Source organism: Rhinolophus ferrumequinum, chromosome 4 (genome assembly GCF_004115265.2).
Source record: "Rhinolophus ferrumequinum isolate MPI-CBG mRhiFer1 chromosome 4, mRhiFer1_v1.p, whole genome shotgun sequence".
NCBI classification, from domain to species: Eukaryota; Metazoa; Chordata; class Mammalia; order Chiroptera; family Rhinolophidae; genus Rhinolophus; species Rhinolophus ferrumequinum.
The window spans coordinates 46,519,668-46,540,093 of record NC_046287.1 but is presented as its reverse complement, the minus strand read 5'-3'; the positions used below and the strand labels follow the sequence as shown (position 1 = coordinate 46,540,093).

General features: G+C 34.7%; 1 protein-coding gene across 1 annotated transcript in view; it reads right to left on the bottom strand.

The window, feature by feature from the left end:
* ITGBL1 (integrin subunit beta like 1) overlaps positions 1-20,426 on the bottom strand; it is a 193,671-nt gene that overhangs the window by 120,543 nt on the left and 52,702 nt on the right. The gene's annotated exons all lie outside the window — the stretch shown is intronic.

Genomic DNA, 20,426 nt, shown 5'->3' with positions numbered 1-20,426 from the left:
TTCTGGACTTCTTTGACTTTTAATTGGGCCTTGAAAGGTAAGGGGAGTTTGAATGAAGAGTATTCTTATATTACTCAAGATAATAATACTTTGTCTTAATGCCTGAAATTCATAGACCAAATAAAATAGAATCATTGATCTGGTGCCAACAGTCATTCAGCGTGGCAGCCAAAATCCACATGATGAGGTCCAGATAGTCGATCAGAATGAATGGCTCAGAGGCATCCCATTTAGGCATGTTCAGCAGAGCCTGAATCTGTGATTGATTGGCTATGACTTTAAAACTACTCAGCGTCGGCCCAGTCCATGTAAATGTTTCTATCCATTGCATTTTTCAAATTAATTATTCTATTTCACAAACGAAACCTTGTATGCACCCTAATTGCAATCCTCTTCATCCAGTGCACATTACTCCGTCAAACTGATTGTATCATTTTGCATTCCTGTCTGGCCCTACATGATAATGCTAATCTCGGCCAGCTTGGTATCACTTACAAGCATAAGCAATCTCTCCTGCCAACCATCCAGTCTATTTATAAAAGGATAATGCCAAATTCTTGAAGTGGCTAAGCCTCTTTGGTAAATGAAGTGTCTTGGTAACTGTAATGACTCCTTTAATAATGTTAGTGTATTAGATTGAACCACATAAAATTGCCACGTTTATAAGTTGAATATCAGCTATTTCTTATGGTTCTTCCCCACGACAAGGCTTCATGTCAACAGCAGAGATAATAGAAATGATTTAGAAGATAAAGGAATATGGTAGTAGTAATTTTCTGAATCTGGAATAACAAAATACTCAACGCTTGCTTTATATCGAATGAGGCATCTTAGACTATAACTTAAGGGATATATAACAGATGGGTAAGGGTGTGTGGGTGAAAGGTTATAGATTTTTAAAAGAGTGAGATTTTCTAAATAGGGGGAAGTAAGGAAAATACATAGATGATAGGGATAGAGCTACCCCAAACTAACTCAATGAAACATCAGTAGAAGCAATATTCTAAGGTGCTTATATCCCAGTTAGTCCCTGGAAACCCAGTTTCAGAAACTCCTTCCATAAAAGGTTTTATGGTAAAACAAACAGGCAGGTGTCCACCTATATTCTTCTTTCAGTGTGCCATGATATATATTAGCACACGGAAGCCCCTTAGAGTCTCTGTCATAAAAATTTTTTTTAAAAAAGCCATTCCACTTTATTAGGCTCAGAATGTACAGTTATTATTTTTTTCACTAGGGACCCCTCTTCCTCATAACTTGTATTAACATCCTAGGTCGACCCTTAGACCAATGCTGTTCAGGTAATGTGTTTGCCTTTATCATCTGATCATAGGCAAAGGCAACAGCCAGTGTAGAACCAGGCCTTTAAAATTGTTTCTAAGCCTTATGCTCAGGAAAGGCCTCCTTGGTTTACTTTCTCCCATTTCAGAAAATGCATTGACTTTTTTTTACTATCAAAAATTATCAAGTAATAGCATGTACAGTCTTATTTGAAGATAAATATATAATTTTTTAGAAGGAAACTTATCTTCAGACTATTTTAACTTTTTATCCAGAGTTGGTAAGCACTTTGGCAGACCTTGGGGAATTAGTTTGCTCTATTATTATGGTGAGGTAATCTCCACTACAGTGTCAATAACCTGGCTTTGAAAAACATCCTATTTTTCAAAACACTAATGTATCCATTGTATATTAGCTTCCTGGGGCTTTCGTACAAAGTACCACAAACTGAATGGTTGAAAACAACAGAAATTTACTCTCTCATAGTTCTGGAGCCTAGAATCCCCAGACCAAGGTATGAGCAGATTGGTTCCTTCTGGAGGATCTTAGGAAAAAGCTCTTTCATGCCTCTGTCCTAGATACTGGTCTTCTCCTAAAATTTTGGTGTCTCTTTGCTTGTGACAGAGTAACTCCAATCTCTGTTTCTTTCTTCACAAGTCCTTTTCCTCTGTGTGTGTCTGCATGTTTTTCTACTTACAAGTGCACTAGATCATTGAATTAAGACCCCATCCTACTCCAATATGACCTCATCTTAACTTATTTACATCTTCAAAGATCCTATTTGCAAATGTCACATTGACAAGTACAAGATATTAGGGCTTCACATATCTTTTATTTATTTATTTTTTTGGGGGGTGGGGGAGGCATAGTTCAACCCACAACAGTTGCAAATAACAGATACTGATTATTCACTTTCCTAACTCAAATTTGTGCAAAAGATGAGAACACTTTTTTCTCTTAGGTATGAAAACAAACTGCCTAGGGCTAGCAACAAGCCCCTTCCTCCTCATTTATATCCTACGCTGGGAGGGACCTGAAAACTCCTTCTCATACCCAGGCTCATATCCACATTTGGTTCCAAAGCTCTGCCAATCCCTCCCCTCCCCTGCTTCTCCCATAATAGGTGTTCCTTAACCACCAGCCCATCCTAAATCCATGTACACTGCCACAAGCCAGGGGCAAGACACAGCAGGCTCTGGAAGAGAGTTGGGGACTTTTGGATTGAAAAATCCTGGGTCCCAGGCACCTCATTCTGAGAGAGCAAAGGTGGCAGTCTCCAGGGTTCCAAATGCCACATTCCCTTGGTCTCTGAGAAAGACCGCCACACACTGGCCTTGGGAATGGATGGCCAAGGAGAGCTAGAGCAGAGCCCCTAAACCAGGAGGCCCAGAACAAGGCTCCAACTGCAAGGTCAAAAGACAGTCCTTGTCCAGGATGACAAGAAGTCCTACCAGCAAAGCATTCACCATTCCTGGCTGTCTAGACCATTCCAGGTCTGGTGCTTCTTCAGATCACTCAATTTCTCCAGTTACGAAATATGATCTTAAAATAAACAATCCAACATGCTTGACAATAAATCTCTTGCCCTTCAAATAAGTTCCCAAGGAGACTAAAGAAAGCAAACACGAAACCAGAATGTCACAAAAATGCCAAAACATCTCCCCACCAAAGAATGAAAATGAAAAAGTAAAAGGCTATCTTATTGCTCCAAGGGCTGTCAGTGGTGTAGCCAGTCACTGGAAAGGGAAGAAAAGCCTTGTGGAAAGTAAAATCCAGTAGTTTAGTCTCCTTTTCAGGTAAGAATGTGGAGGCATGGTTGGATTTCTCCAGTGCTTCCCAGGTAAACCGAGGCCTAAATCTCCACTGCTAAAGGAAAGGCATTCCAACAAAGAAAGAACAAAACTTTGTAATCCTTAAATCAACAATGCAAAAGCAGCAGTGCCACCATTAATTCATGATCCCGTTTACCTGGTGATGCAAAGGCAATAATCTACTCAAGTCACTGGTGATGAACTCTTTAAAATACATTAGTGCAAGATGGAAGAGAAATTGACACTCTATTTTTAAATGAAAACAAACTGTTTCAAAATGGAAATACTTTACCAGTATTAAAGAACTTTTAAAAATCAATTAGCCATTTGCAAATACCAGTTAAAAATTTACCAAATATACAAAAGAAAAAAATAAATACAGATAAAGGGGTCAGCCATTATCACTCTCTTCTAGGTCTACTCATATTTGGATGGAACTAAACTGCCAAAACAAATGTGCCTACTGGATTAGTTATACGTCTTTGGCTTCAGGTCCTCTTGAAGTCTTAAAAGTCAATAGATAGATAGATAGGTAGACAGGTAGATGATAGATAGATAGATAGATAGATAGATAGATAGATAGATAGATAGATAAGGTATAGGCATAGGAGGAATGGATAAAGAAGATGTGATACACACACATACATACACACACACAGGAATATTATTCAGCCAGGAGAAAGAAGGAAATCCTGACATTTGGGGCAACGTAGACAGACCTTGAGCACATCATGATAAATGAGATAAGTCACATAGAGAAAGACAAATGCTCATGATCTCATATGTGGAATCTAAAAAAGAACAAGCGAATGAACAAACCGAAAAAAAAATTATAGAAAAAGATCAAAATATCAAGTAAAGTCACATTAAGTAGAAATAGGAAAAAAAAAAAAAAGAGAGACATCATATTTGTGGTTACCAGACGCAGGGGGTGAGGAGTGGGCAAAATGGATGAGAAATATCAAAAGGTGCCTTATAGAAGAGGATAAATGTTAAAAAAAGATTCTCTCTAATTAGCTAGGTATACCACGGCTAAAGCTTTGTAGTAACCTTGAAAGGGGTATTTTAATTTGAGCACCGAGTTGGTCCTGCAAATCTATTTGCTTTGGTGAAATATATAAATTCCCAAGGTCTGCATTGTGTCCTATTTCCCAGCGAATTCAAACATGTTCAGTTAATAACAGACACACTCAGTTTTTCTCTTATTCTTTCTGAGTGGCTATAGATTCCCCAGCCTTTTCTAGGTACAAGACATAAAAGAACTAACTATGCCACATCTAGAATTCTAAGAAAAGACTGTAAAAGGATCTCTTACCTAATATTACAATTACCATGGTTTACAATAGAAATGATCATTTTCAAGACGGGCGCGCTAGTCCCTTGTTTGCTTCTCAGGCTAACAAAATACATCTTAAATATATCTGTTTCATTCCTGAGAACATTACAGTGTGACCAATGGAAGAATTCTGTGTGGAAGGCATGTTTGCCCTAGAAATTAAAAGGTCTGGGCTCTCGTCCTACCTGGACACTAATCAGCCCTGTGACCTTGATCAGCAAAATGAAAAAGAAGAGAGGAAAGGGAAACTAGTAATTACTGGCATCCAGGTACCATGATAAGTACGTTATACAGGTTAGTCTGTTTAATTCCCATACAGAGCCAGTGAGACAGATTGTGTTTCCCTGTTTTACAAATAAGAGGAGTGAAGTATAATCAGCTTGCTCAAAGTTACATATCTTACAAAATTGAAAGCTATGTTTTCCCCATTACATCAAATATTATCTGTTCAGTTGCAATTCAATAGACTTGAGAGGACTTTTTTGTTCTAGGAAAGGTGGTGCCAGTAAAAGCTATGAACTGGTGGCTTGACAGCACTGGTTGAGTTTTGATTGTTTCCTTTTGGAACTCACATGCCCAAAATTGGATTACTCAGCATAATTGGTGAAATAACTCTTACCAGTATAATTATCAGACTTTACTATTTGAAATTAATTAATGCTAAAGCTTGAAGATAAAAAGTTCAGGAATCCAGACCTTACTGCGCTCATCTGAAAAAGTAAGAGTTGGGTTAACTAACCCCACTTTTCACCTTGAAAATTGCATACTATAGCTTTAATTATTTTCTTTGTCTCATAACAAAGCAGTTTCTTCAAATGGGGCACTCACATATTAATATAGGGTAATGGTAGTAAACATTAATTGTTGTCAAATCTTGCTTGTTACTGAAAAACAATCATGAATAGTTAAAATCCTATTTGTTTTTAAAAGCACTTATTAAAATACTGTAGATTATCCTGATATATTTATTTTTTAAGTGGGTTTGGGATGAATACTGCTAAAATTGAGGGATTTAAAATTAGAATTCTGGTAACCTGAGACTAAGGAACAAAATATAAATTATAGCAAACAAGATACAATATTTTGGCTGAATCTTAGGTAGTAAATTTCATAAAATCAAGCATATGATTATATATCAAATTCATGCAAAAATTAACACACACACACACACACACACACACACACATACACACACTAGCTTGGGAATTCAGGAAACTAGTTAATATAGAATCTGCCATAGCTGGCTTTGTGAGCTTCAGCAGGTTATTTAATCTTTGAACTTTTCTGGCCTCGATTTTTTGTCTGGTAAGTTAAAAATGTACATCTCTCAGTATTTCTCAAGGGATGCAGGGCATGTCTCTTTTTAGGAGGCATTATTAGAATTGTCTTCCCCTGCCCTGTTTCACCCATATTTCTCAAGAAGCTGGTGTACCCTTCCCTATCTGAAAATCCATAATAGTAAGAGCATGTGCTGTATTTCTCAGGTTTGTTGAGAAGAGAAAGAGAGAGTGAAAAGGCCACTGGCCTAGATGACAGAAGTGCTCAGTTAGACTGTACTTGATTGTCTAAATGGGAGGACACTATTATTAAGAAGAATATATGCTGAGTATGTAAGGTGCTGAGAAGAGCTATGAACTGTATTGGTTTCCAGGAAAGGGCCCTGTCCCCTGTCCCCTCCAATGGGCATGGACACAGAGGCACAGGGTTGGAGATCTAACTGCATGACCCTGGAGAACCTTTGCAAATTTTCTCTGGACCAGACTGAAACAGTTTCAATAGAATAGAAATAGCTGTGAAACTGCAAGTATCTAACACAGGCCACCAAGTATCCTACCAGCATGGCACAGGAGGGCAATCACAATTTGTTGGAGAAGGAAAGTAACTACCTGAAGAAGACTGTGATTAAAAGGAGTACCGTGTTTCCCCGAAAATAAGACCTAGCCAGACCATCAGCTCTAATGCGTCTTTTGGAGCAAAAATTAATATAAGACCCAGTATTATATTATATTATAAGGCCTAGTCTTATATTAAAATAAGACCGAGTCTTATATTAACTTTTGCTCCAAAAGACATATTAGAGCTGGTGGTCTGGCTAGGTCTTATTTTCGGGGAAACACGGTAGAGGGAATTTGGCCAACCACAAACCAAATGGGAAATACAGATATAGCAAATAACAGCTGGGAGAGAAGACAGCAACGAGAGAACTCGCATAAGCCAGAATAAACAGGTGGCAGCAAAGCCCTATGGGCCATGAGCAATTTACTCCCAAAGACCTATGTCTCCATGGCCCTTTTTATCTTGACTCCAGGGAAAACCCCAAGGGGTCTGAGTACACCCAGAATCGAATTAGATAAGATTTTTATCATTGATGGAATGGAAGCTGTTCTAGGTTGAATTGTGTCACCCCAAAATTCATATGTCAAAGCCCTCACCCTAGTATCTTAGAATGTGCTCTTATTTGGAAGTAAGATTACAGATGTAATTACTTTAGATGAGATCATACTGTAGTAAGGTGGGGTCTTAATCTAATATGACCAGTGTCTATAAAAAGGTGAAATCTGGAGACAGTGAATGCCATATGTAAGATGAAAGCAGAGATCAAGGTGATGTTTCTACAAACCAAGAAACGCCAGAGATTTCTGGTAGAATACCAGAAGCTCAGGAGAGAGTCATGAAACATTCTCCCTTGCAACCTTCAAAAGAAATCAACGTTGCTGACACCTTCATGTGGGTCTTCTACTCCCCGGAACTATGGACAAAAACATCTATATTTTAAACTTTCCAGTTTGTGGTACTCTTTTCCGGCAGCCCTAACAAAATAATGCAGGAGCTCAAGGTATCGAAAAATTAAATAAAAATAAAGATGTAATATATCACTTTACATTTCTGAGTTTATGATTTGAAAAAAATAATTGCCACCCTTGATATATTCAACAAATTTTAATATATATGCTTAAGAGATGACTCCCTAAATAATAGCTGAAGTTTACCTGCATCATGAGAGAAATAACTAAATCTGAAACTAAATTTGTACCTAGTATACCCAGAACCATCCTTAAGGTAACATTAGAAGGCAAAGGTCTCTAAACAAAAGTATACATTTCTCTTCCTTAGCGTATGTTGAAAAGTCAATAGGAAAAAAATTCAGTAGTAATCAGCTGTGTAATGAAACTGCTTAGGCAATGACTGAGAAATAGGCCAAATGACTATCTTATCTTTCTAATCATTCTAACTTAGGATTCCTCCGTCCCTAAACCCTGTTTTCTAGAAAATAAAACCATGTTCTTCCTCTGAAAAGAATACCACGCCTCTCCTGTGAGCTCCATTGCATTACTAAATTCCAGTGGATTTAAAAGGCTCCTCCAACCAAAGCTTCCAAAATATGCCCAAGATTTTTTATAGAGTTTACTTTTTATCAATTCTACGTTTTATAAAATTTGCTTTTTACAAAGAACTCCTTTTTTGCTCCTTAAATAAGTCTGTGCAATGGCTAAACCAAAGATTATCTATGACCATCTCATGACCTTCACATATTATGATCAAGCGATTCTTTGCAATGTTGTTTTCTTCTCATTCAACTACAAAGGAGCAGATGGCAACAATTTACTTTTTTTCATTTCCTTCTCAGTTCAAAAATTAGCCAACATTTATATGTTCACTTAACTTTATTGCAAATCCTCTAATTGCGATGACTTTTCTATTAACTCAGTAACTCCCTTGGGTACCTCTGCTCTAAGCTGTAATAAAGTGGGTAGTTAATAAAAGTTGTTGACAGTTTGGTTGACTTGATTGGAACAAAATGAAATAATTCTCTTTCAAGCAGGTAAAGGGACTTTGTCATGACATACTCTACAATACAAAGATCAGTCACCTAAAAAAAAATATGTGTCAGTAGTTGGCATACAGACTAAATTGAGATGATGACTATTCATTTGTAAAACTTTTTAGCAACTCATGAAGTGTTTTATAAAATTTAAAAAGCAATTCATGGAGAAGGTAAAAAAATATTTTAAGATAAGTTGTCACTTTTGATTCCCTTTTAAAAAATGAAAACTCTCGATCAGTAGACAGAAAAATTTAATTGGGAATAAAACTATAGGGCAAGCAATGACTTTTAAGACATAATACTCTTTCATTCTGTTCTGATACCCCTACCCCGTTTGTGAAGGAGTAAAGAACTAGACAGCTCATTCAACAAGTGCAGCTCTTATAGAAACCATGTATATGAGATACCATGTCTCTCTTCATACTGTGGAGGAGACACAAACCATACTCATGTGTTCATTTAGGTTATCGAAAAGGAAAGGAAAGTTTCCTGTCATAGCCAGTGCCATCAATTGTCTTAAAACCATTTAGGGCCAAGGCATTTGGAGAGTGAAAAAGGGAGTGTGATAACAGAGGTGGTCACTGCTTCAAACAGAAGGACAATCTTCATGTGACAATACGGCCAATTCAAAACTTACCAACCCCTGTCCAGGATGTCCTCTCTGTTCTTGAATTCATGAGCCGTCATTCCCCATTCAGAAAGTCTATAGTTATTGTAATTCATGATAGATAAGCTTCACCTATCATGAAATTTTAACAATATCCAATTTTTAATAATTTTAGATAATGTATCTTATTTTCCTTTCTACATTGGCATATAGATATTTACTTTGGAAAATAGCTTTACCAAGCTATACTATCTATAATGCATAAAATAACATATATTAAGCTCCTGAGTTACAATTCACTTCAACTCATATTATCTTATTTAATTATCAAAATGGCTTTGGAAAAAAAACAGAAAATAAGTACTACCATTCTCACTTACAGAAGAGGAAATTCATGGTTAATGTCTTTAAATGATTCCTCCAAATTTTTAACTAAGCTCTCAAGTCACTACTCAGTTTGGGTACCCACAAACTCAGGAGCAAGAATGAAATCCCTTAGCTTCTTGCCCTTCCTTCCTCTTACCTTACCTTTCTCATCCACTTTGCCTCTTTCTCTCCACCTCCAGAGGGTATTTCAAGGTCCATTCCTTCCAAGGAGCCTTGAATTTTTGCCATCTCGTGTTTTGGGAGCCTTACTCCTTTATTTCAACCTAAGTTTCATTATTAGAACCTTCCCCTTAACCATAAAATTGAACAAGTGTCTCCTCGTCTTTACAAAATGTAATCAACACTTCCTCTATTAAACACACATCCCTTTTTTCAGTCTCTATTCCAAATCAAATTTCCTTTTCTTATTCAAATTTCCAAAGAGAGAGCTTTCACTCCCAGTCTCATCCTTTCTCTACAACCAGATTTCAACCCCATCATTCTACAGATGTGTTTCTAAGATGACTAACATGCTTTTTATTTCTTAATTCAATTGACATTTAAGTCCTAACCTGGTTGCTTCTCTATCCTTTGACATCTTCTCCTTTTGCTCCCACCCTCTTCCTTATCCTTTTTTGCCTTTGACCTCCTCCATCATGCCTAAAGATATAACATCAATGCAATTCATATTTCCCAATGCGTCTTATAAAAGGCAAATAAGAGGAATAAAAAAAAAAGACTGGAGCATTTATGCTGAAGAGAGTTAATTAAACCTAAGACAATCTTTACGTTACTGAATCATACTAGGTTTTAAGCAGGCTTGAACTAAGTTGTTTTATTGTTTTGTTTAATTTTCCCCCTGGCATTCAGTGAGCGGTTGGAAAATATGAAGAAAGCTAATAAGGCACAGCAGAGAAATTTAAAAAGGGAATTAAAAACAATATTTCCTTTGCATATCCAAATATCCAAGTTTCAAGATAAATAATATAAAGTTGAATCTGCTACATCCACAGACTTACCAAACTGAAAGTTTGAATTAGCACTATATAATTAGCACTATACCATGTACAATGTTCTGAGACTTAGTTATTTTTCCACTTAAAATATATCTTGGAGAATTTTTGTCAAGAACTGTGAAGGGAGGCAGAGATAATATTTCTTCTTATTTGAAAGTAACAAATTAACTTGCCACAGTTCCATGGATTCTGGCAGAAGACATAAGACTCTTGGGTCAGAGTCAAAGGGTTTTATTACTCACATCAATAGCAGTAACAGATATATCAATTTGAGTCAGTTATCTAAGCCTCAGTTCCCACAAGACAATAGGAGGTCCAGGTGACGCTTAAGCATGCGGTGGGTTGTACTACAGGAGAACCCAGAATATGGATCCTGACTCTTGTATAATGTGCAGTAAGCATTCCTTAACATTCCCCCAGAAGAAGACTGTTTTATTATACTAGGCTGTAAACAAACTTCCTTTAGCTCCAGAGGGAAACACCAGGTGTGTCCTCCAAGGCTGCTCTCTGTACAAACATCCAGGAAAATATATTCTGGAATGAAAGAAATCAGTGCCTGTGCTGAAAAAAAAAATTACAGAAACAGAAGAGACCCATGGAGAATAATCTCCCAACACCTCCTCATATGAATATCTTAGCCCACAGAGATCTACTTTACTCTTTCTAACAAATGAGTAATATTCCATTGTGTACACCCACAATAATTTAGCCATCCTTTATTGATGTGTACTTAACTAGTTTTCATCTTTACCAGTACAAACAATGTGATCATAAGTATTCTTCCTTAACTCATGTATCTGTGCAGAAGTGTGAATTGATCTGTTGGATAAATTATTACAAGTGGATTTTATAGATGAAAAGGTATGCATATCATTAAAATGTTAATAGATACAGACAGATTTGTTTCCAAAACCATGCTAAATATACTCCCACCAACAATGTGTGAAGATACACTTACCAACACATAACAAAATGTTATCAAATAACCTGTGTCAATCTGAGCATTAAAAATGATACTGGATATTTTCATTGGCATGTGTCAGCTATGAATGAGGTTCAACATCTTTTCATTGCTTTATAACTCATTCTTGTTTTAAAAACATAATCATTTTTGTCTCATTTTCTTAGAATATTCTGTTTATATATTTTGCTATTGGTTTGTTGGACATTTTCATGATTTATTTGTATGAGCATTAGGTTTAATATGTTAAAGAATGTAGTCTTTTGTCTCCCATTATATTGCAAATGTTTTATGACATATTTAGTTTCTCACACTCCTAAATCATATGATCAAACTCTTTCTTTCTTTCTTTCTTTCTTTCTTTCTTTCTTTCTTTCTTTCTTTCTTTCTTTCTTTCTTTCTTTCTTTCTTTCTTTCTTTCTTTCTTTCTTTCTAGTTTCAGGTATACAAAACAATGTAATAGTTAGACATTTATACCCCTTGCAAAGTGATAACTCCCCTCCCCCAATCTGTACCCCTCTGACATCATATATAGCTGTTACAGTTCCATTGACTTTATTCCTTATGTTGTATTCCACATCCTGTGACCATATATATATATTGAATTATAGTTGACATTCATTATTATTCAGCTTCAGCTTCAGGTGTGCACTGTAGTGGTCAGGCATCTACACCGTCCATGAAGTGGTCTCCCTAATAAGACAAGTGCCCATCTGACACCCTACAAAATCTTTACAACACTATTGATTATATTCCCCAAACTGTCTTTCATATCCCCATGGCATATTGTGGTCATGCTTTCTTTTGTAAAGTTTGATTTTATGCATATGTCTGGAATTCCTTTGGTGCAAGAAATGTTACTGTAAGCAAGAGGAATAGGGCCATGAGGGAAAAGGGAGAAAAGTAAGTAAGAGGTGAGGTCAGCTGTTAAGGAGAAAAGCCCACTACAATCCAGCCAGAACTGGATTTTGGGGGCCAAGAGAGGATCCAGGATGCCATCTCACCACTTTAGGTGAACTTTTGCTGATTACAATAGATTATAATGCTATTAGCATGGCAGCCAAGGAAAATCTCCACTGCCCTGTGTTGCCATGTCAGTTCAAAAGAGCCAGATAAGGATACAAATGCCCCTCCTGACAGGAAGGAGTGTTTAGTAAGGACCCACCTAGGAACGCCTACGATGCCACCCTTAAGTCCTGAATATTCCATCTTCTCATTTTAAGTGTAATACATTCCTAAACGCCAGTTCTCTTCAGGGCAGCTGCTCTTCTCCAAGCCTGCCCGCTCTCACTATGTTGAGAACGTACTATCCTTTTCCAATAAATCTATTGCCTGCTTGGCTTACTCGGTGCATCCTGGAATTCTTTCCTTCAACGAACTCCAAGAACCCATTTTTCAACAACAGAAGTAAGGTAACGTCCATATTTATTTTTCCATGTAGCTAAGTAGGTTTTCCAACACCAGTAATGAATGGTTTATTCCTTTCCCATTGATTTGAAATATCACCTTTATCAACACTACATTCCTGGATATATCTTTTTCTCGACTCCATGTAATGTTACATTGACATCATCATGCATTCATCTGTGAATGTCCAACTTTCAAATGCTGCATAGTAATGTAGTTTTAAAATATTTGGTAGATCTGGTCTCTCTTTTGTACTTTGTTTTCAGTATTTATCTTTATTTATTTTATTACAAATATAAATCTTCTTGGAACTTTTGGGAGAGCGGAGTTAATTACGTTAAATATAAAGATCAATTTACGATAAATTCACAGATGTACGCCAAGGTATAATGTAAAAACAGAGTCTGCCAACTTCAATTTAACACCTAATAGTGAAAACCTTCGTACGTTCCACCCAGATAATGAAGAATAAGATCACAATGGGTACTGAACTCTTTTGTATCTGCAACTGCACAATCTATTCTGAATTGTGTTTGTGACTTTCTTGCTTTTCTTCATAGTTTCATAGCATTTGTATAAATGCACAACGATTTAACTTCATGTATTTTCTAACGTTTCTAAAAGAATCAGAGCTGTATCAATAGTCTGTCCCTCAATGTTAACTTTACTTTTATAACAACTTTTTATTCAATATTATGTTTGTAAGAGTCATCCATCCTGTCAAATGTAGCTGTATTTCATTCATCTTCATTTATATATCTCATCGCATGATTATTTTAAAAAGTTACTCTTTCATCTATTGTTAGATTTGTTTCCAGTGTTTGTCAATACCAACAATATGACTATAAATAGGAGCAACACTTAAAATATTTAACAACTAGGAACAGCACATCTGGAAACAGGACAGCCTAGAGGCTGCCAACTTGCCTCTGCTAACCCTTTCATTGTTGGGTCATAGACAGAGCCATTGCTCCAAGTGAAGACCTGCAGTGAACAGAAAGGCTGGATGATGTTAGAAAACTTGGGGCTGCATCTTTTTACCAACTGCTAGAGAAATAGTTCAATATTAATAACTGTTATAATTTAATCAGCACATACAAGCTGAACATCATCCTGGATATAAATATTCTTGAACATAGTGTAGAATTTCTCTTTTCTGAGATATATAAACCATTATATAAGTAGAATGTTGACCCAGTGAGAACCAAGATAGTCTTGTCTTATTCATTACTGTATCCAAAGTGCCTAGGAAAGGGGTTTACCAAACATTCTCATCTATTATTTCCTTGACAGAAAATTTTCTCTGGCAGTTTCTCCAAGAGATGCTATGAGCATATATTCTCTCAGCTCTTGCATGTTTGAAAACATATCTTTTGTATACATACCTGAATGTTAGTTGTTACATAAGTGCACCTGAGCAAGTTGATTTTTGTTTCCTTGTTTGTATTTGTCCTGGTTTTCCCACAGGGTTCTTTCTCTTTCAATACAATAACTTTACCACATGTCATATATTTTTTTTCTGGGGCAAGGTGATTCCCTCACTAGAGATTAAAGTGAACATATTTCCAATTGAGTAATCCTGAATTACATCTTTGAAATCATTCTATTCCTCTTCTATATGCACAGAAATTTTACTGTACACCAATTCTATGTATTTACACCAATTATGGTTATGTTGTATCTCCTTCTTTTCCTTCTTCATATGCCATTTTCTCTCTAATCATTGGTGTAACACTTAGTTATTTTTCATTTCATTCTTAATATTCTCAAGCCTGTGTTTCTTCTTGCTGAACGACCTGGGAAGTATCTATTCTTCTCTTCTCTGCATTCATTCCTGTGATTTGGTTTTTGCCATTCACATCCCCCTGCAACACTGTCAGTTCATTTTACATTTTTAGAGGCAGCATAGTATAAAGCTTAAAGTCACAGCTTCTGTAATTGTACTGCTGGCATACAAATTCCCACTATATAGCTTTATTGTGTGAACTTGAGCAAGTTATTTATTCTTTCTCTATATATCTCAGAATACTCACCTGAAAATGGGAACAATAGTGCTATTTGCATAAAAGTCTTACAAGGATTAAATCAGATAACAATTGTGAATTGCTTAAGGCAGTGACTGTCACATAATAAACACTATATAAGTACTTATTAAATCTTTATAAAAATTCTGTTTTCCTGTAATTTCCTCCTTGGATACTTGCATTTCTCCTTTGAACTCTTAATGTCTGGAATCAAAATTAGCTGCTTAGAAACAAGTCTTTCTTTTTAATTTCATAACATGAAAATGGTTCATAATTTTTATTAGCTCCATGGTAAGATCTTTCAGGTATTGATTTATTATCTGAGTTCTATGTTCATGTTCTGTATTTCTTGTATTATATTTTCCATAGGTCTCATGTTAATTTCTTAATTATTATTCATCACTGAATGAGAGGGATTTTTCTTGGATCAATTATTTTTGAGAGAATAATATGGATAGGAACCAGATAAGTGAACTTTTCTATGAACGTTAGTTTTTACACATGTGCAAATATTTTATTATTAATTTCTAAAGGTAAATTTTATGAGTTAAATATTATATCAATATATAAGTTTAATTGAATGGCCATAATATTCTCTAAAATGGCTGTGTCTTTCATTTCCACCAATAATTCTAAGTCAGTACTTCTTGATTTGCATTGTTTATGCAAATCTGCTTGAAATGCTACCCAACTGGGAGAGGAACACTTTCCAGGCCCCCATTATACCATGTATATATCTATTACTTCACTAACACTTAATAATAATCACCTTATATGGCTCTCTCCTCCACTAACCTGTTAACCTCTTTAGGATTGAGACTGTATCATCTTAATTTTATATCCTCAGTTGCTTTCCAACTTTTTGGACTCATAGTAATTGCCTCTCCAAAAATGTTAAATAGACACATAAATGATAAAGGCAATATAAAATTACTGTCCATAAGCAAACCACTGATAAATAGTAAAAAAAAAAAAAAAAAAAAAGTAGGTTATTAATCCAGTTTTTTTTCCCTACAAATCCTATTTTTCCACTATAATATTCTTCAGTTATATCATTATAAATCAAAGGACGTGAATCTAGGTCAAAAAACTGTTTTGCATACTTAAAATTATAATTATCCTTCTAATAACTTGCAAATGATTCATTCATTCTAATACTGGTAAAATTATGGTGTATGGTTTGCATAGACATAAATAATATGCTTTATGTCCCACATATCAGTGAAATCATATGGTTCTCAACTTTTTCTGTGTGACTTATTTCACTTAGATATATGGATGATAGATTACAGAATTGTACACTTGAAACCTGTGTAATTTTACTAACCATTGTCACCCCAATAAATTGTAATTTAAAACAATATGCTTCAATTTATATGAGATTTTGAAGTTTGGTTCAAATATAGTTTCTATCTATGTAAGCAAAGTTTGACATAGGATTAATAAGCTCTTATAAAAGTATTATATAATTTTATTTTGATTAAGCTGCAACTAACCAACTATAGACATTTGTGACTAAAACTCAATTGCTCCTCGTGCAAACAATCTTACAGAGTCCCATATTTTTTTTCAAATGAATATGTAGACTATATTTAGAGGCCATTGTAAGGTGAAATGTCTGGGAGTTGATTGTAGTAATTTAATAGGTGTGATCCATAGGACAAGCTTAATTTCCTAGGAAAAAAGAGGAACGTTTCTGATATATATGAAAAATATGTGTTTTAAAATTAATAATTTTGCTTAATTAGGATTATTGAATCAACCTTGAATCTAGAAAATTCAGTGAGATTATCATAGTGCTGTATGTTGAATGAAATAAATTGCCCAGTTGTCAAAATTTATATTTTCAACTTAATTTTTGCCAAAGCCACATCATGGGAAACAGCATCCCAAAATTGCCACATTTTGTCAGTCCTAATGGCTGAACTCAAAACTTTTATTTGAAATGTTATCTATTTCTAAAGAGTAAGTTTTATATAAAATTATTTTAATCTGTTTCTGTCACTTAAGATAGGTATTCTATTTTAAATATTGCCTAAGTTACTTGGCCTAAATTTCTTGTAGTTCTCGGTGTTCTCAAATAAAGACATAGAATAGCCTGGAGAGCCAGTATCTGATGGCCAAGATGTGCTTCAAGGCAGAGCTGATATAATTTTTCTGTAGTCATGGCTGTACTAGTTAATTGGGTTAGAATATTATTAATTACACATATGTCTCAACACTGATCATGGAATGTGACAGGAAGTACTACTTTAACAATGTCACCTTTATATGCTCACCATTCTAGTAATATGTGTGATCACGACCAGGGAGAGAAACGTTGGATGGCAGGAGAGGTTTAGGAAATAATTTACTGAAAAGGTAGATTATGCTAGTCAAGATACTAAAGCGTCCACTTCTACATGGAGATAAGCAAAGAAAGTCTTTAATTTTAAATTAAAGGTTTATTAAATGCCATTGATTTCTTGAATATGCAAAAACATCATTTTCCAGGGAACAGTAATACACATGAGATTCAAATAAGTTAATTTGACCAGAAATCACCTTCTGTGTTTAAGGTGATATTTGCTAATGAGATGACTACAGGAAAATAATGGAGGGCTTGCATCAATCTACTTAGAAATTTTCATGAGACGGATAAGACAAAAACAAGGGTAAGGAAGGAGAAAAGTAACTTTCATTGAGTACCTATTTAGGTCAGACCTCATGCTAGGTCCTTTACCTTCACTAGCACAATGACTTGTTTACCATAACCTTGTGAGTTGAAACTGAGAAAGCCAACATTAGGCTCAGGGAGACCAATAGGCTGATCTCAAATTATAAATTCTGACTCCATGATCTTGTCTTTTCTAACACACTTCTCAGCTTCAACAATCACTCTCAATTTTGACTCTTTCCAACATAACTTTCAGGAGTATACATGACTCCATGGTTAGTTATTTTAGAATAAAATATTTTAAGAAATTAGGTTACATAATCTTACCTAGACAGCTTTTGCTAGAGAAAATGAATGATGGTTTATGTATTTCCTCTCCTGGAAACTAAATGCTTCTAGAAGTTTTATTTTTTAAAAATGCAACCTTGTTCTAGTGGTAAGCCTGACTGGGGACAGAAGGGCAGTTACTATTGCTCTTAGAGGAAACAGTAAGCCTGGCCGTATGATTATTTGCCAGGGCTTTGAATTGGGAACTCCTGCAAGAAAAATGTTTTGTATCTCTTTCTACCATAGTTTTGAGGAATCAAATTGTCTTCGAAAAGTTAAAAGATAGCCTGGGCCATGTTTTGTTGTTGGTGCAGGTGGCAGTAGTGTTTGTGAAGATTATGACAACTAGCATCAATTTGTTTTAAGTTCTGGACAGATCTCAGGTGCTCAGAACTCTCAACTTGTCCTTAAGGAATGAGTCAGGACCTAGAAAAAGTTTAGATGAAGTTTCCACAGAGAGGTACTTTGAGTCAGGCTAGATTTCAACAAGTCAAAGGAAGTTGAGAAAAATTTCACCAGTCATAATTTTCACAGGGGTTCGAAGATGTTTTCAAAGAGGTCAAATGTTGAAACTAAACTAATTTAACGAGGATGTCTTCTGAAATTTTATTATTAAGCTGTTTAGGGATAAAATTAATAAACTTTTAGTCAATTTTTGTATTTATTCTTATAGTTCTAGAAGTCTGTTCTATGATGATGGTATTCAGCTTTGGCTTAAACTCAGTTGAATGATGATATTAACAGCCAGCCATTGAGAATGTAGTATTGTTCATATCAATTATGTATTGTTAATATTGCTTCCAACAGTTTTTCTGTTTGTTTGTTTTCTAGTCCAAACAACCTTAAGTTGCTTTAATTAAAAGTCTTTACGACTATGCAATAAAAATTGGACTAATGTTAGGAGTTAGAGCCTAATGCTTCTAAGCTTCCTTTAACTATAACTATCCTTAACATAGTGAAAAGCTATTATTTAGTTTCATTACTTTGATAATTTTTTTCACTTTTTAAAACAATGTTATGAAAAACAACATTTTGCAAACTAGTGGTTTAAAATTGTTTTGCAAACTAACGGTTTATAATTTCATGTTCAGATAAGAATGTCATATGTTCATCTGCTTTCCTTCCTTTTTCTAATCTCAAGTGCCAGGGAAAGAAAAGAACTTTATTGGAAGAAACACTATTTAGAAAATCTGTAATAGGGATGTTGTTTATAATCTATGGAGCTTACAATCTTGAAAGAAAGATTAATGTGCAGTTAGCATCGAACTACACTAATATTGAATTCCAAAAATATACATTAACATATATTTGGTTTCTGCTGAAATATATGTAAGCATCTATTAAGCAGCACAATTATGAGCATGATGATTTTTAATTTGTGATGAATAAACATATCACTTGTCATATAATGTATTCAATGTTTACTCTCTATATGTCCTTAAAATAGAAATTATCTTCTTAGATAAGCAGAGAATTACTGCAAATGATTTTTTGTGCTTATTTATTTTTTGTTTGTAAAAAATGTACTTAATGGTATCCAAATCTTTTTTTTTTTAATTAACAGCTTACTATTTTTGGAATTCAATGTAAAATTATTACAAAATAAAAAAATAAAGTTGTACGTAAAATAAAATAAAATAAAAATTAACATCTTTTCAAATAAACAGCTTATTTCTCAGGAATAATTTAGAAAGATTAGTTCATTAAATAGAGATATGTATCTGATTTTACAAATGTACACCTTATTTGTTGAACCTCTGAGAATAAATTAAAAAGTATGAAACTCTCAAGAAATATCCAAATCACTAATAAGGCACCTAAATTACTTAATAGGTAAGGTAGATTCTCAACCATGAAACAAAAGGTCATGGCATGTTCCAGATACCAGCAGTCCCTGTTTTTCAGCACACATGTCACCTTTCCAATTCCGTGAAAGCCCACTCAGTGAGCTTGACTTCACATGATATTCTTAATGGCTAATTTTTATCCCTTCCAGAATATTGCTTTAAAACAAAACGATATTTAACCCAAAGAAAATAGGAGGACTTAGATAATACTTAGCCACCGAATAAGTGAATGAATATTAATGATTATGAAAAGCTTAAACCAAAATTTTAAGCTACAAGAAGGAATTTCAGTCCAGTAGTGGAGTAGCAGAAATATCAGAGCACTGAAAGCTTATCATGTAAGTAACTGTTTATATTTCCTATTCAGTGACTCTTTTAGTCCCTTTTTAATTGCATGAAGTGATATTGAAAACCCCTGATTTGAACCAACTAGTATAAGATTATAAACAATTAACAGTTAAAACTAAATACATGGTTTAGATATTTCAGTTGAATTTAATGAACTTGGCCATCATTTAAAGTTCATCCCATATACATGTTCCTGTAAAATATCTTCTTAGAATGAAGTAAATTTCCTATAACAGTTCCAATACTTTTTTAAAAGGAAAAAATAAAAATAAGAAAAAAGGAAATAAAAGAAAAAGAAATCTCCAGAGGATTTTCAAACATGTAACTTATTTTCCTTCGTCTTTTTTTTTTTTACATTAGCACTATCAGTCATTCTACTCGACGCAACATCATATTCTATTTTTGAATAGTAGTAATCTTATACATCAATGTATTTCAGCTCAATAAATGAAAAAGCTTTCAAGTAGCCAAAACTGTTTAAAATGCAATGGGCACCCTTGTGAAGAAAAGTTTTCTCTGTTGCTGGAGGTGTTCAAAAAAGTTTAGACAACCCCTTTTAAAACAAACAGCACAAAACTCTAGTTACAGGTAATGAGTTCATTCATTCATTTTC